The sequence below is a fragment of the Salmo salar genome, chromosome 15 (genome assembly GCF_965601325.2).
Source record: "Salmo salar chromosome 15, fSalSal1, whole genome shotgun sequence".
NCBI lineage: Eukaryota > Metazoa > Chordata > Actinopteri > Salmoniformes > Salmonidae > Salmo > Salmo salar.
The window spans coordinates 55,782,021-55,797,894 of record NC_138305.1 but is presented as its reverse complement, the minus strand read 5'-3'; the positions used below and the strand labels follow the sequence as shown (position 1 = coordinate 55,797,894).

General features: G+C 44.5%; 1 long non-coding RNA gene and 1 other non-coding gene across 2 annotated transcripts; both read left to right on the top strand.

Annotated features, from left to right (window-relative positions):
* The first annotated feature begins 37 nt into the window (after positions 1–37).
* Positions 38–9,669, top strand: LOC106571613 (uncharacterized). The gene is made up of 3 exons (XR_001320955.3): positions 38–133; positions 893–1,073; positions 7,966–9,669. It is a non-coding gene; the product is annotated as an uncharacterized LOC106571613 (long non-coding RNA).
* LOC123727582 (small Cajal body-specific RNA 13) lies at positions 435–721 on the top strand. Its single transcript, XR_006759576.2, has one exon.
* Positions 9,670–15,874: the final 6,205 nt, after the last annotated feature.

The following is a 15,874-nucleotide window of genomic DNA, read 5'->3' as shown; positions in this document are numbered from 1 at the left end:
GACAAACGTTTTAACATAATTGGTGAAAATAAGCTTCCGGTTATACGACGTCATTAGTGGCTTCCGCTTCCGGTAAGAACAGAAACGTTTAAACGAAGATTGTAGAAAGAAACCATGCACACATTCCACACAGGTTTGTAAAATTGTATGAGTTGCGCTATTCTAACTGTATTTCTATGAAAACGGTGCTTTATATATTTTCACAACACAAGTTGATGGAACTTTTTGGGGTTTGTTTGTGAGTGAGTAGGTAGCTAGTTAGTTAACTATAGGTAAGTATTGGGGCGCCGATTCTGTTACATAAAATGTCTTAATCGGAAGTAAACGGAACGGGGAGGGACCTACCTACCTGAATATTAGTTTGGACTAATCCTTACACCCCAGGGCCTGTGGCTGTGTCTTGCTGGTCGTGTAACATGCTAAAGATGCACAGCCATTTGCAACCTTGTGATATACTCTTGCAAGGACAATTGCTTGTGGTGAAACAGGGTTGCATAAAGTAAAATAAGGAAGCTAAGGCGTGACTTCTGGAGATTCAGGAGTTTCACGTGCGATGTTCCTTGGACAGATTCTCCACGGAGAACCCTGCTTTCCACGGCGGTGACGGAACCACATGTACCCTCACCTTTCTTGAAGCAGGAAGAAAAAGCCATGTGCGGTAACCAGACATTGTTTGCAAGGAGAAGATTTTCCTGTCATGCACTGTCGAGTTGCCACATTCTATCACTAGTATCTGTACATTTGGGATCCAATCTTTGGCCCTCACCAACTGTTTGTTGGCTGACCCAGCATTGGAATTCAATGACCTTCTTTGTCATACTTTTTATAAACCCTGTGTGTGTGTAGATCATGGTGGGTGTCAGAGCGATCTCTCTCTCCTGTCCTCCTTTAGGGATCCCTCACAGTGAAGCATGAGGATCAGAGTACAGCTGGACTGTAGAAGTCTCTTTCTCCTACCCAGTCAACAGAAAACACGTTCACACACATCTATGGAAAAGTTTTCCCATACTTCTGTAATCTGGATGAAGACCTAAACCACCCTCTGAAGCTGCTACCAGAGTATGTCTCTGTAGGTGTGTAACCTTTTCTTTTTTGATAGTTACCTCCAGAATTGACTTCAGTTTACTTTTTTGTGTACATTTTCTGAGGGCATCTGAAATCGTCAAGTGTCTAATTTTCTATGCAAATACACATTTTATATGCACATACTGTAGTGTTATGTTCCTCAGCTGTTAATTCAGATCAGAACTGTTTCAGGTAAGATAAACTTTTGCTAATTTTCCTTCAGCCTTTTGCATTGTTTCTGAATAACATACGTTTGAGATTTTCAACAAACAAGAGGCAGGGTCTATATATCTGCATATAAACTCCACCATTTGTTTCTCTGTATAGATATAGTCTACACTTTCAGTCATTCAAACTTATGTGGACACGTGCTCGTCAAACAGCTTATTCCAAAATCATGGAGTTGGTCCCCTCATTGCTGATTTAACAGCCTCCACTCTCCTGGGAAGGCTTTCCACTAGATGTTGAAACATTGCTGTGGGGACCTGCTTCCATTCAGCCACGAGCATTCGTGAGGTCAGGCTCTGGTGTTGGGCGATTAGTCCTGGCTGTGTGCTCAGGTTTTTATATATGTCTTTATATATAAATCTACCTGACAGCAACGGGTGTGGCTGAAATAGCCGAATCCACAAATTTGAAGGGGTGTCCACATACTTTTGTGTGTGTGTGTGTATAGATTGATATTGTATATGACAGCATTACCAGGTTCAGGTTAATTGCGATTACGCCATAGGCGGGGTTATAACGTCGAGGAGTTCTAGTGTGTTCAGGTTAGATTCTCTGTTTGACACATCACAACTTATTTTTTTATTGATGTGGAACTAAATAACAAGTTATTTCACTACTTTGTTAGACATTGTTAGTCCTGTTCAGCCTGAAAAAATATAATGGCAATGTAAAATGTGGATATTCTTCACGTTAGGGTCTGACATTGCCAAGCTTCCTGATGGCAAGGCAGACGAATGCAAGTCTCTTTGAAACCGAAGAATCTATTGGAGAAGTGAACGGCGACTGAATGTGCTTCAAGCTCATTTTAATAATTTGATAGACCTCTCCTTGTTGATTCCCAAATCTTTTTCCTCAGACATTCAGTTTCCTATCAGTCCTTGGCTTGATTAAATCGTTCTGATATTTTTTTTATCAGATGGTGTTGAAAGAGAAACAATCGCATTCAATAAAATCAAACTTTTTCAATTGAGATTGTATTTTAATAGACTGTGTTATGGATATGCATTCACATTTGTCCTTATTTCATATTTTTGGTGCGTTGCGCCATCACCTGTAGGGCTTGCCTTTCCTTTCCTACTGACTGCACCCTTTACTGCACGGTCGTGTGCAATGTTTTCATATGGATGTTTTGAACGCATTATAGCACATATTTCAGTGTGAACTTTCTCTGCAGTGTCTGTGATAATGCCAGACGAATGGCACATCATCAAACATCTCTCTCAGGTGAGAGGGAAGCTATCCAGAAGACTTTCACCAGGCGGATAAATATGCACTTGGACAGGGTTAGAGTTGAGGCACCCCCTCTGAAACTACACTAACCAACTGTCTAGCCCTCTTGAGTTGTAGTCCTGACATTTTTATATTTGACATTGATGAGCTGAGTAGTGTGTCACTCAGGACCACTGTAGTGAAAAAAATTGATATCAGATGTGGATCAACATATATATATTTTTTTTCACCCAGTGTGCCCTTTATCTGGAGATAGAGGACTTGTTCACAGACATTCAGGGTGGCAGGGTTCTCATGGCTTTACTGGAGGAACTGACAGGGTGTAAACTGGTAAGGACCCATCAGCCCTACTGTGTTGGTGGTCTAATATTGGCCATGTTTCACTGGAGGTGTTCTGATATAGGCCTACTGTACATTGTTTGTTTTGCTGTTACAGTAGCCTATGTTGTTGTGCGTTCCCCACAGTAAACAAATGCAATTTTCGGGTATAGTCATCTGAGTAATGACGGCTTTTATTGCACACCCTGATGGTCTATCCCTTATTTATTGTGCCGGGTTTGTGGTGGAGGTGCGCGACTTTGGGCAGAGCTGGTGCAGTGGCCTGTCCTTCCTGGCTCTGGTTAAGTTGATAGATCCAGGCCTAGTGGACATGAGTGACACTGTCCAGAGAGCCCAAGGAGAATGTAGAGGAAGCCTTCAGGATAGCACGGCATGGCCTGGGGGATCCCACCACTACTGGAGCCTGACACCCTCTAGAGTGAACTCCCTTGTTAATACACAGTGGAAACCATGCATCTGATGAACCCAGTGGCTTTTGCTGCACAACGATGTACTGTATATCATCAGTAGACACAAGTCTCTGCTTTGTAATATCTTGTTTCTTTTTGCTAATGTCACACACACTACTCCAGATGAGCAGTCCATAACCTGTGTCCCAGTTCTTAGAACACTACCCTGGACTGGATGAATGGAATGTCATGTCTAATTGTTCCACACTACGGTATTCTTTCAAATGTTGCTCTACCGACCATTTACATGTATAGAGTAATAGTCTTTACAAGCCTTTGACAAGACAGTGGCTCTTAATAAAAAAAACTAAGGGCTTTCAATTATTTGTTATTTGTTGTTCAATAGAACAATACATCTGACTTTGACATGAGCTGAATCCTGGTCAGAGACAATACGAACCAACCAACACCAGAGACCTTCACCCCCATCAGAGACCACTGTCCCCAACCCTGACCAGACCTCTGATTCCACCAGAAGCCCAGACCTGGATTCTGTCTCTGGTTTAGGAGAGGACCAGGGAGCAACCGCCATGGATGAGGAGGACCTCCAGCCCTGTAGTGGAGACCCAGATAACCCCCTCTCCCCTGGCTGAACACATTTTGTCTGCCCAATCCAGTATCCATTATGACTCTCTCACAACATGGCCCTCAAAGCACCAGAGGGGAGATTGGAATCAGTGTATCAGGAATACTATGATTCACAGGGAGTCAAATGCCCCATTGGGTCTGAGTAAAGATACTTGGAGCTCTGTGAGTGACACTGAGTCAAATGGATTTTTAAATCTCAATCTACCCTCTGCTGACAAGGACGTGTGGATCTGGATGGAGAAGACCGCTGAGGAGCAGACGTACAGCGAGCTCTGTATGGACGAGGACAACTTCTCCCAGAGAAAGGCGTCTACACACTGTCTCAGACGAGGGCGCGTACAGCTATGTTCTGGACCTGAACAAGGAAACTCTGTGGATAAATATCAGGGTTAGAGCCGACAGCGAGCGGCTTGGAGTCAAACCCCCGGTTGGAATTAGATCTGAATCTAACAGAGGTGATACAGTGAAGCTGAATGTGAGCCACAGTGTATAGAGATGTCAGTCACCCTGAGGAATGGTGCTGTTGAGAAGGAAGGAGAAGGGAGCCCAGTCTAAAGACCAGAACACTGAGCTGTATCCAGGAGAGCGTTAACAATGAAGTGGCAAACGGGAATATTTAAATGAAGACGTGAGTGGAGAAGAGACCTTTTTTGAAGAGGTGGTAAAGGAGGTGTATGATGTTGGAGAAGATGGTGACAAACCGCAGGAAACAGTCCCTGAGCAACAGGAAAGCGACAGAGAAATAGATGGATGGCAGAGGTTGGAGAGAGTGGTTGTGGAGGAAGAGGTGAGTGCTGAAGGAGGAGAAAGAAGAGGATACAGCTTTGAGGGAGGGGGGGTGACTTTGGCAAGGAGGAGCAAGAAAACGGCGAAGAGAAAGAAAAAGTTGAGTGAAGATGATTATCTCAGGGAAGAAATTGTACAGGACAGTGACAAGTTGCATGACTGTGTAAAATAAGAATTGAGTGTAGAAGTGGAAAATAAAGAACTTAGAGGAGGTAGAGAAGAGCTCTGAAGAGGTGGAATTGGAAGGGGAGGTTTTGAAGGAGGCTGGACAGGGCAGTAACAAGGAGCAGTGGGAGGGAAAGCACACGGTCCCTAAGCAGGAGAGGCTGGATGTCACAAAAGAAAGACCGAGAAGAAATTGCTAGACATAGATATGGCAGAGGTTGGAGGAAGATGTGAATGCAGAGGATGGCTTTGGAGAATAGGTGGAGAAAGGAGAGGTTGTGAAGAGAGATTATTTTACTTTTATTTAACCTTTATTTAAACTAGGCAAGTCCGCTAAGAACAAATTCTTATTTACAATGACTGCCTACCCTGGCCAAACCCGGACAACGCTGGGCCAATTGTGCGCCGCCCTATTGGACTCCCAATCATGGCCAGATGTCATTCAGCCTGGATTTGAACCAGGGACTGTAGTGACGCCTCTTGCACTGAGATGCAGTGCCTTAGACCGCTGCGCCACTCGGGAGGCTGCTGCGCTGTGAAGTTGAAGGATAAGGAGGTTACAGAGGGAGTGCATCTCAGGGAGGGCACACAAGAAGACAGTACTGAGGATTGGGACACATCCTTCTCATCAACATAGTGACTTCACTCTTCTAGAAAAATTGATTTCTGCAAACAGTGGCAATTCCCAGGCATAAGGGTATGTTCATTCATACAGTGAATATTCTCTACTCTGAACATTACACCAACACTACAATTGTCTCAAGGAATTGCCTTCAGTTAACTCGAGGTAAATTCAATGCTCTGGTTGTCTCCATGTTTCAATCACTTATGTTGGCTGTTTCTCTAGTCTTTCAGCGATGGTGTTATTTCTAGGAATGTGGTGCCCCCTTGTGGTGCGATGTCAGAGCTGGAGCTGCTGCTGCTGGTTCTGTGGATTCTTCTTTACTGTCTCTTCATCCTCACCATCTGAACTTCTGTTCTACAGACACCTCAGACTCAATTAAATCATGGTTACACTGAATATAAGTTTGACAAAGTTCCCAGTTTAAGGTACATGCCTATGAACTCAACAAATTGAGAGAGCTGTCCAGTTTAGGACCTCATTTAGGGATGCAGGATGTCTGAGATGTCTTTCTCTAATCTAGACCTCTTAATAAAATGAGTTCAACAAAGCAACCTCAGTCCAACTGAACTAAGTTAATTACACTAGTGCTTTCTTAGCCACAAGATGGCAACATAAGGCCAGGTAAGCAGTCTCTCAGATTGGTTCCAGTGCTGTAACCCTGGTAACAAACTGACTGCCAGGTAGTTAATTAGCATGGGTATCATTGAGTTCAAGCAAGCAGTGATTAATAAGCACATTGACATTTCAGCAGACGTACTAGTATTAACAAGCTTCGTCAGAAGCCGCAAACACATTCAAATAATGAGCTGAACATTGGGGGTAAATTGAAAAAGAAAACTTTGATCATAACATTACTTTTATATCTTCTGTGGACATAAGCATGCCATGAATGTGTGTATATATATATATATTAGAAAAATAATGGGTATATATTAGAAAAATAATGGGTATATGCTCCATTGTCCACAGTCAAAATACAGTAAATGGTTAATGACAGATGTTCATACTTTGGATAAACACATTTATTTGGCTGGTAGTTTGCGTATGAGGTCAGTGCAGCAGAGGGTCTACCACTAAAGGGAATGTTACATAAAACAAAGTAAAAAAAAAGTTTCTCAGCTCATCTCTGTGTGTAAACAGCAAACACACAGCAGGCAGCGATGAGAAGGGGCCATCTGGGGAATGAGTGTCTCTCTGCTACCCACTCACCATGTGTTAATGTTAAGTGTTAGTAATGAACAGCATAACAGTGCTATCTGGGCTCTTAGGCATACTATTCAGTGCCTTGGCAGCACTGCTAAAGAACCCTCCCAGAGGACCGCCAGGGGCGGAGAGGAGGGCCAGGGCCCCCAGCAGCAGCAGCAGCTGGACACAATGCTGCCTTGGCCTTCAGCCCCTACCATGACCTTGCCAGCAGCCGGCTGGGCCACAGCCTCCGCCCTGGGTCTTCTCTCCAGGGTCTCTGGCACTTTCACCCGGACCGAGCTGCTCACAACCTTGGGGTTGGGGCACACGACCGAGGAGCGGGGAGAGGCTATGCTGTCTGCCCTCACACCGCTGGAGGAAGGTGGGTGAGGTGGGGCTCAGCTGATGGTGTGGATTGGCCTGCACGTGGACAGGAAGCCAAAACCAGACTACCAGAAGTTACTCAAGAATCTTATTGCCCAACCCCAGAAGGCCATGGCCAGCGTTAACAACACAGCACTGGATACGCTGGTCAGAAACCTGAAGCTATAGTCACGATGGCTCAGACAAACTAATTCTGATCAACCTTGTACATTTTAAAAGTATAATGTGCTGACCTGTTGCACCCTCGACAACCACTGTGATTAATATTATTTGACCATGCTGGTCATTTATGAACATTTGAACATCTTGGCCATGTTCTGTTATAATCTCCACCGGCACAGCCAGAAGAGGACTGGCCACCCCTCACAGCCTGGTTCCTCTCTAGGTTTCTTCCTAGGGTTTGGCCTTTCTAGGGAGTTTTTTTCCTAGCCACCGTGCTTCTACACCTGCATTGCTTGCTGTTTGGGGTTTTAGGCTGGGTTTCTGTACAGCACTTTGAGATATCAGCTGATGTAAGAAGGGCTATATAAATACATTTGATCCGATTAATTATTCTCTTTGTCAAATTAGTTCTGAGCACAGTAAATCATGTAATCTTTATCTTTAGTGTAGACCAGTGGTTCCCAACCTTTTTTGGTTACCGTACCACCAACTGAATTTTGCTCTGCCCAGAGTACCCCTGAAATACCCTCTTGTGCATTTTACCAGTAACCTTATGGACTCATGAGTTTTCAAGTATCCACTGTGGATAGGCCCATGTACCCCCAGGGGTCCTAGTACCCCTGGTTGGGAACCACTGGTGTGACCTACAGTATATGACATAAACCTATCAAGATATTATGAAAGTACTATGTTTGTAATTGAATGACAGGGTAGGAAAGTGTCATCTACAGTGCATTTGATATTTGCAATTCCCTACAGGTAAGTGGGAGCGTCCATTCGACAGGCGTCACACCGTCAATGGCGTTTCCACGTGAACGGGTCGTCGAGTGTGAAAGTTCCCATGATGTTCCGTGAAGTCTACAGAGCTGAGGAAGCTGTATGATGCTAACTGTTCCACCACAGTGCTGTGGCTATCCTACTCCTCCTTCCTCCCCTGACCCCCTCCACCAGGCCTCCCCAGGCTGGCCTCCCTCCTGCTGCCCAAGGGAGAGGTTCAGCTCCTGGAGGGGTGTCTCTCTGCAGCCAGGATGGACTTTTGGCTCCAACCTGAATCCTGGGTACACTGGCCTCGACTCTCCTCAAAGGAGGGAGCAAGTGGGTGTATGTTTGTTCGAGTGTGTGGGTGAATGGGTGTCTCTGTTTGTGTGGGCAGGTGGATGGATTTGTGTATGTGTTTCTGTGTGTGTAAATGTGCACGTGAATGCGTGGGTTTGAATTGTGGGTGTGTGTTTGTTGGTGGGTGTATATTGATTGATGGTGTGCTGTGTTCAGGGACCTTTTCTACAGACCCACTCGTGTCACGAGGTGCGTGTTGTTTAGCAGAATGATGAATTGTGCTGAGCTGATCCCGAGTCAGCAATAATTACTTATTTCTGCTTCAGTAAGCGTCAAGTCGCCTACCACATGGGCTCATGCAATAACAAGACAGCTTTCTAAACACAATCCATTAACACATTGATTGGTATTTTTACACAGCCAGTTATAAATCCGCTTCCCAAAGTTCCTCATGAAGAAATGCTGCAGTTTGTGAAGTCTACTGAAAGCGTTTGGGGTATCAGCTGACTTCTCTGGGGTTTCTTTAAAGAATTCCCTGAAACTCATTCAGGTAGGAGGATAACTGGAAAGCTTTGACGTGACAATACATAAAGATTGTTATAGTTGGAAAAAACAGCTTATTTGCTATTTAATCAGGATAAGGAATTCTTACAACCAACAAAGTTCTGCTTAGTACAAGTGTATCAGAAAGTATTTGGGGCAGAGATTAGACTTTCCCTCAGTTTGTATTTGTATTTATTATGCTGCCAAGGCAGCAGCTACTCTTCCTGGGGTCCAGCAAAATTAAGGCATTTATACTATTTCTGAAACATTACAATACATTTACAGATTTCACAACACACTGTGTGCCCTCAAGCCCCTACTCCACCACTACCACATATCTACAATACAAAATCCACGTGTACGTGTGTGTGTGTGTGTATGCATGTGTCTGTGCCTATTTGTGTTGACCTCTTGCACCAAATCTTCTCAGCACATCTCTCTCCCCCCCTCTCTCTCTGGGCTCCAGAGGTGGATGAGACTGAGTCAGAGGGGGAGGGGAGTTTGGACATCGCCCTGGACTTCTATGTCCCTTCCAGGATTACTTTCGACAGGCCATTTATGCTTATAGTGTATGATGAGCTCACAGGCCTCATCCTGCTCATAGGGACAATCATGGACCCGACAGAAATATAACATCCTCAGTATTTTGTGTGACTCATACCATTGTTTGTGTCCGTTTGGTGATCATAAGATGAAGAATTATTTTCAGATCATGGAAAATTGTCTTTTTGCTTTTGAATATGTACCCTGTGATATAAACTTGAGAAATGTTGCATCGGAAACTATATTTGTGGACTGTCTGTGCCTTTGAAATGGATACTTTGAAGCGTATGTTTTGATCATTAAAATCGGATTTAGAAACCACCTGCTTGTTTGCGTTTTGTAGATTTCCATAATGATGGGATGAAAGGGCATTTGTTAAAGAACTGGTAAGAATGTACTCGTTCTGCTTTAGTTTTGGTTTTGCTTGAATATTTTAGATAAACTTTCTTCTGTTAATAAAATAGTTTCATGTTATATACAGGTTAGGGCTGACTTTTATTACGTTACAATTTCACAATTAAATTGTTTTACAATTAGGATGAAAGAACACTACACAAACTAAATCACCAGTCAATATCAGATTCAATCATTTCATTGATTGACAATCATTTCAATGACAGAGCCAGCATAGAATTGAGCGTCATCCTGTCCTTAGGCATCGCGTTTAGAATAAAAAGGTGCTATATACTCAGTGCAGAAAACATTAAGAACACCTGCTCTTTCCATGACAGACTGACCAGGTGAATCCGGGTGAAAGCTTTGATCCCTTACTGATGTCACTTGTTAAATCCACTTCAGGGTCAGCATCCCTGTGGAACGCTTTCGACAGCTTGTAGAGTCCGTGCCCCGACGAACTGAGGCAGTTCTGATGTCCCTGTAGGAGAACCCTTTGAAGAACCTTGATTGGTTCCATGTAGAACCCATTCTACAGAGGGTTCTACATGGAACCCAAAATGGTTCTACCTCAAACCAAAAATTATTCTACCTTGAACAAAATAGGGTTTTCCTATGGGGACAGGCGAAGAACCCTTTTGGAACCCTTTTTTTCAAAGAGTGTACATTACAAGCTGGAGTTCACTTTTAGAATCAAACATTTCACAAAGACACACACAGAGACAATACTCTGAGTTGGAATGAGATTACATTTTTCCATGCTGGAGTCCTACAGATTACATTGTGATATTTCATACTCGGGGAGATGAAAATGATGAATAGAATAGAGCAAGATGAATCAGACAGCAGATCCCTCATGAGTGGCAGGAATATGTTGGCTCAATAATCTGTTCCCAGCTTTCAACAGTGACAGATCACCATCATAAGCCAATCGGTGGATCCAATATGGAGTTTAGTTGTACAGCTACAGGTCTACAGGAGTGGAATGTCATAAAACATTGTGGAGATGGTAAAGTATTTATTGTAGTTCTGCTTTCTGAAATGACAGGACTTCTACAAACAAAGAACAACCTAGAATAATTAAGTAATTCAGCTTTTTTGTGTGATGCAGGGAAAGAATGACAGACTTGTTGATGTTGCACCTCTTCAATTGTTTTGAGTTATTTTGAAGGCACTAAGAATACTGGAACATCTGTAAAACCCTGCAGTGCTTTTCTCAAGAGGGATGAGCCATGCTCCATCATAATGTAAGCTAGTCAGCCTGGCCAGGTGAATCTCCTGTTCAGCCAGGTCAGTGAGTGGGTCTGGTAAATCATTTATTAAATGTGACCAGCTGATCCTCTCAGGACCATAAATTGACAGAGTTGCTGCCAAACTGTCTCTGGCAAAGAGGACATTGAAGGTAAGCACTTTTTGTCACTGCATTTAAAAAAAAGTTTTGAAAGTGTTTGATTATATCATAGTTGAGTTATGATAGTTAGCAGTACCTAGTTATAATAGGCATTAACTGCTAAATCTGGGAGAATGAGTAGGTGTTTGCGAGGTGAAATGGTAATACAAGTGTATCTAATTCTATGCCCAGGAGATGTTCCTATGTTAGGCTAAAATGAACATATGCAGTACTGTATATCTTATCAGTGCTGAGTTCCTTCACTCTTTTAGCCATGCCATGAGGTTTGTTAGTTGTTAACCAGGGTTTGAAAATGACTGAGATGATAAAGGTACTAGAGTATGGTAACGCTTTACTTAAAGGGCAATGCCGCCACTTTTCAACCTCATTACCTCCAGTGTAATACCAGTGTTCATATATGTGAAATCAGCGCATTTCTAAGTTTAGTAGAACATTTTTTAAGCTACAAAGTTTTACCCAATGACATCATCTAAAGTTGAAACATTTTAAAAACAGTGATCTTCAAACACTGATATTCGCGGTGATGTGGGGACCAAGAAAATAACGTCCCTCTGGCCAGGAACTCGTTGCAGGTTTTTGAAAATCCGTTTTTAAATCCTTTAATCCTACACTGTGATGTCACAGAAGCATTTTTAGGACCTTTCTTGTCTTTTTAACCACAGATAATAGAAATGCACCGTTTTCACATACAGTGGGGGAAAAAAGTATTTGATCCCCTGCTGATTTTGTACGTTTGCCCACTTACGAAGAAATTATCAGTCTATAATTTTAATGGTAGGTTTATTTGAACAGTGAGAGACAGAATAACAACAAAAAAATCCAGAAAAACGTATGTCAAAAATGTTATAAAATGATTTGCATTTTAATGAGGGAAATAAGTATTTGACCCCTCTGCAAAACATGACTTAATACTTGGTGGCAAAACCCTTGTTGGCAATCACAGAGGTCAGCGGTTTCTTGTAGTTGGCCACCAGGTTTGCACACATCTCAGGAGGGATTTTGTCCCACTCCTCTTTGGAGATCTTCTCCAAGTCATTAAGGTTTTGAGGCTGACGTTTGGCAACTCGAACCTTCAGCTCCCTCCACAGATTTTCTATGGGATTAAGGTCTGGAGACTGGCTAGGCCACACTAGGACCTTAATGTGCTTCTTCTTGAGCCACTCCTTTGTTGCCTTGGCCGTGTGTTTTGGATCATTGTCATTCTGGAATACCCATCCACGACCCATTTTCAATGCCCTGGCTGAGAGAAGGAGGTTCTCACCCAAGATTTGACAGTACATGGCCCCGTCAAATGATGCGGTGAAGTTGTCCTGTCCCCTTAGCAGAAAAACACCCCCAAAGCATAATGTTTCCCCCTCCATGTTTGACGGTGGAGATGGTGTTCTTGGGGTCATAGGCAGGATTCCTCCTCCAAACACGGCGAGTTGAGTTGATGTCAAAGAGCTCCATTTTGGTCTCATCTGACCACAACACTTTCACCAGTTGTCCTCTGAGTCATTCAGATGTTCATTGGCAAACTTCAGACGGGCATGTATATGTATTCTTGAGCAGGGGGACCTTGCGGGCGCTGCAGGATTTCAGTCCTTCACGGCGTAGTGTGTTACCAATTGTTTTCTTGGTGACTATGGTCCCAGCTGCCTTGAGATCATTGACAAGATCCTCCCGTGTAGTTCTGGGCTGATTCCTCACCGTTCTCATGATCATTGCAACCCCACGAGGTGAGATCTTGCATGGAGCCCCAGGCCGAGGGATATTGACAGTTCTTTTGTGTTTCTTCCATTTGCGAATAATCGCACCAAATGTTGTCACCTTCTCACCAAGCTGCTTGGCAATGGTCTTGTAGCCCATTCCAGCCTTGTGTAGGTCTACAATCTTGTCCCTGACATCCTTGGATAGCTCTTTGGTCTTGGCCATGGTGGAGAGTTTGGAATCTGATTGATTGATTGTTTCTGTGGACAGGTGTGTTTTTTACAGGTAACAAGCTGCGGTTAGGAGCACTCCCTTTAAGAGTGTGCTCCTAATCTCAGCTCGTTACCTGTATAAAGGACACCTGGGAGCCAGAAATCTTTCTGGTTGAGAGGGGGTCAAATACTTATTTCCCTCATTAAAATGCTAATCAATTTATAACATTTTTGACATGCGTTTATCTGGATATTTTTGTTGTTATTCTGTCTCTCACTGTTCAAATAAACCTACCATTAAAATTATAGACTGATCCTTTCTTCATCAGTGGGCAAACGTACAATATCAGCAGGGGATCAAATACTTTTCCCCCCCACTGTATGTAGAAAGATGGTGCTAGAGATAATGAATATAGGGTAGAGTAGTGGCAGAATTGCCCTTTAAAGTACATTACATGACCAAAAGTATGTGGACACCTGCTCATCGAACATCTCATTCCAAAATCATGGGCATTAATATGGAGTTGATGCCCAATTTGCTGTTATAACAGCCTCCACTCTTCTGGGAAGGCTTTCCACTAGATGTTTTCTGCGGGGACCTGCTTCCATTCCGCCATAAGAACATTGGTGAGGTCGGGCGATAAGGCCTGGCTCCCAGTTGGTGTTCCAATACATCCCAAAGGTATTCGATGGGGTTGAGGTCAGGGCTCTGTGCAGGCCAGTCAAGTTCTTCCACACCGATCGTGACAAACATTTTCTGTATGGACCTCGCTTTGTGCATGGGGCATTGTCATGCTGAAACAGGAAAGGGCCTTCCCAAACTGTTGCAAATAAGTTGGAAGCACAGAATCGTCTAGAATGTCATTGTGTTGTCATGACGTTGCCCTATTGGGTGAGGTTTATGACCCCCCCCATAAATACCTTTCCCCCTTCTCTCTCCACTCTACAGAATGAACTCTTGGAAAGCCCTTTGTCACCACAGAGAAATTATGGTAACATCAAAAGTTTGGGGAATGGAACAATATTTCCCTTTCTCAACCAGTTGAAAGTGTATGTTGGTACTTAAAGAATATGATGTCAGATCAGTTGTTGTCTGGGACATTATATTACATTTACATTTACATTTAAGTCATTTAGCAGACGCTCTTATCCAGAGCGACTTACAAAATGGTGCATTCACCTTATGATATCCAGTGGAACAACCACTTTACAATAGTGCATCTAAATCTTTTAAGGGGGGGGGGGGGGGTTAGAAGGATTACTTTATCCTATCCTAGGTATTCCTTAAAGAGGTGGGGTTTCAGGTGTCTCCGGAAGGTGGTGATTGACTCCGCTGTCCTGGCGTCGTGAGGGAGCTTGTTCCACCATTGGGGTGCCAGAGCAGCGAACAGTTTTGACTGGGCTGAGCGGGAACTGTGCTTCCTCAGAGGTAGGGGGGCCAGCAGGCCAGTGGTGGATGAACGCAGTGCCCTTGTTTGGGTGTAGGGCCTGATCAGAGCCTGAAGGTATGGAGGTGCCGTTCCCTTCACAGCTCCGTAGGCAATCACCATGGTCTTGTAGCGGATGCGAGCTTCAACTGGAAGCCAGTGGAGAGAGCGGAGGAGCGGGGTGACGTGAGAGAACTTGGGAAGGTTGAACACCAGACGGGCTGCGGCGTTCTGGATGAGTTGTAGGGGTTTAATGGCACAGGCAGGGAGCCCAGCCAACAGCGAGTTGCAGTAATCCAGACGGGAGATGACAAGTGCCTGGATTAGGACCTGCGCCGCTTCCTGTGTGAGGCAGGGTCGTACTCTGCGAATGTTGTAGAGCATGAACCTACAGGATCGGGTCACCGCCTTGATGTTAGTGGAGAACGACAGGGTGTTGTCCAGGATCACGCCAAGGTTCTTAGCACTCTGGGAGGAGGACACAAGGGAGTTGTCAACCGTGATGGTGAGATCATGGAACGGGCAGTCCTTCCCCGGGAGGAAGAGCAGCTCCGTCTTGCCGAGGTTCAGCTTGAGCTGGTGATCCGTCATCCACACTGATATGTCTGACAGACATGCAGAGATGCGATTCACCGCCTGGTTATCAGAAGGGGGAAAGGAGAAGATTAATTGTGTGTCGTCTGCATAGCAATGATAGGAGAGACCATGTGAGGATATGACAGAGCCAAGTGACTTGGTGTATAGCGAGAATAGGAGAGGGCCTAGAACAGAGCCCTGGGGGACACCAGTGGTGAGAGCGCATGGTGCGGAGACAGATTCTCGCCACGCCACCTGGTAGGAGCGACCTGTCAGGTAGGACGCAATCCAAGCGTGGGCCGCGCCGGAGATGCCCAACTCGGAGAGGGTGGAGAGGAGGATCTGATGGTTCACAGTATCAAAGGCAGCAGATAGGTCTAGAAGGATGAGAGCAGAGGAGAGAGAGTTAGCTTTAGCAGTGCGGAGAGCCTCCGTGACACAGAGAAGAGCAGTCTCAGTTGAATGCCCAGTCTTGAAACCTGACTGATTAGGATCAAGAAGGTCATTCTGAGAGAGATAGCAGGAGAGCTGGCCAAGGACGGCACATTCAAGAGTTTTGGAGAGAAAAGAAAGAAGGGATACTGGTCTGTAGTTGTTGACATCGGAGGGATCGAGTGTAGGTTTTTTCAGAAGGGGTGCAACTCTCGCTCTCTTGAAGATGGAAGGGACGTAGCCAGCGGTCAAGGATGGGTTGATGAGCGAGGTGAGGAAGGGGAGAAGGTCTCCGGAAATGGTCTGGAGAAGAGAGGAGGGGATAGGGTCAAGTGGGCAGGTTGTTGGGCGGCCGGCCGTCACAAGACGCGAGATTTCATCTGGAG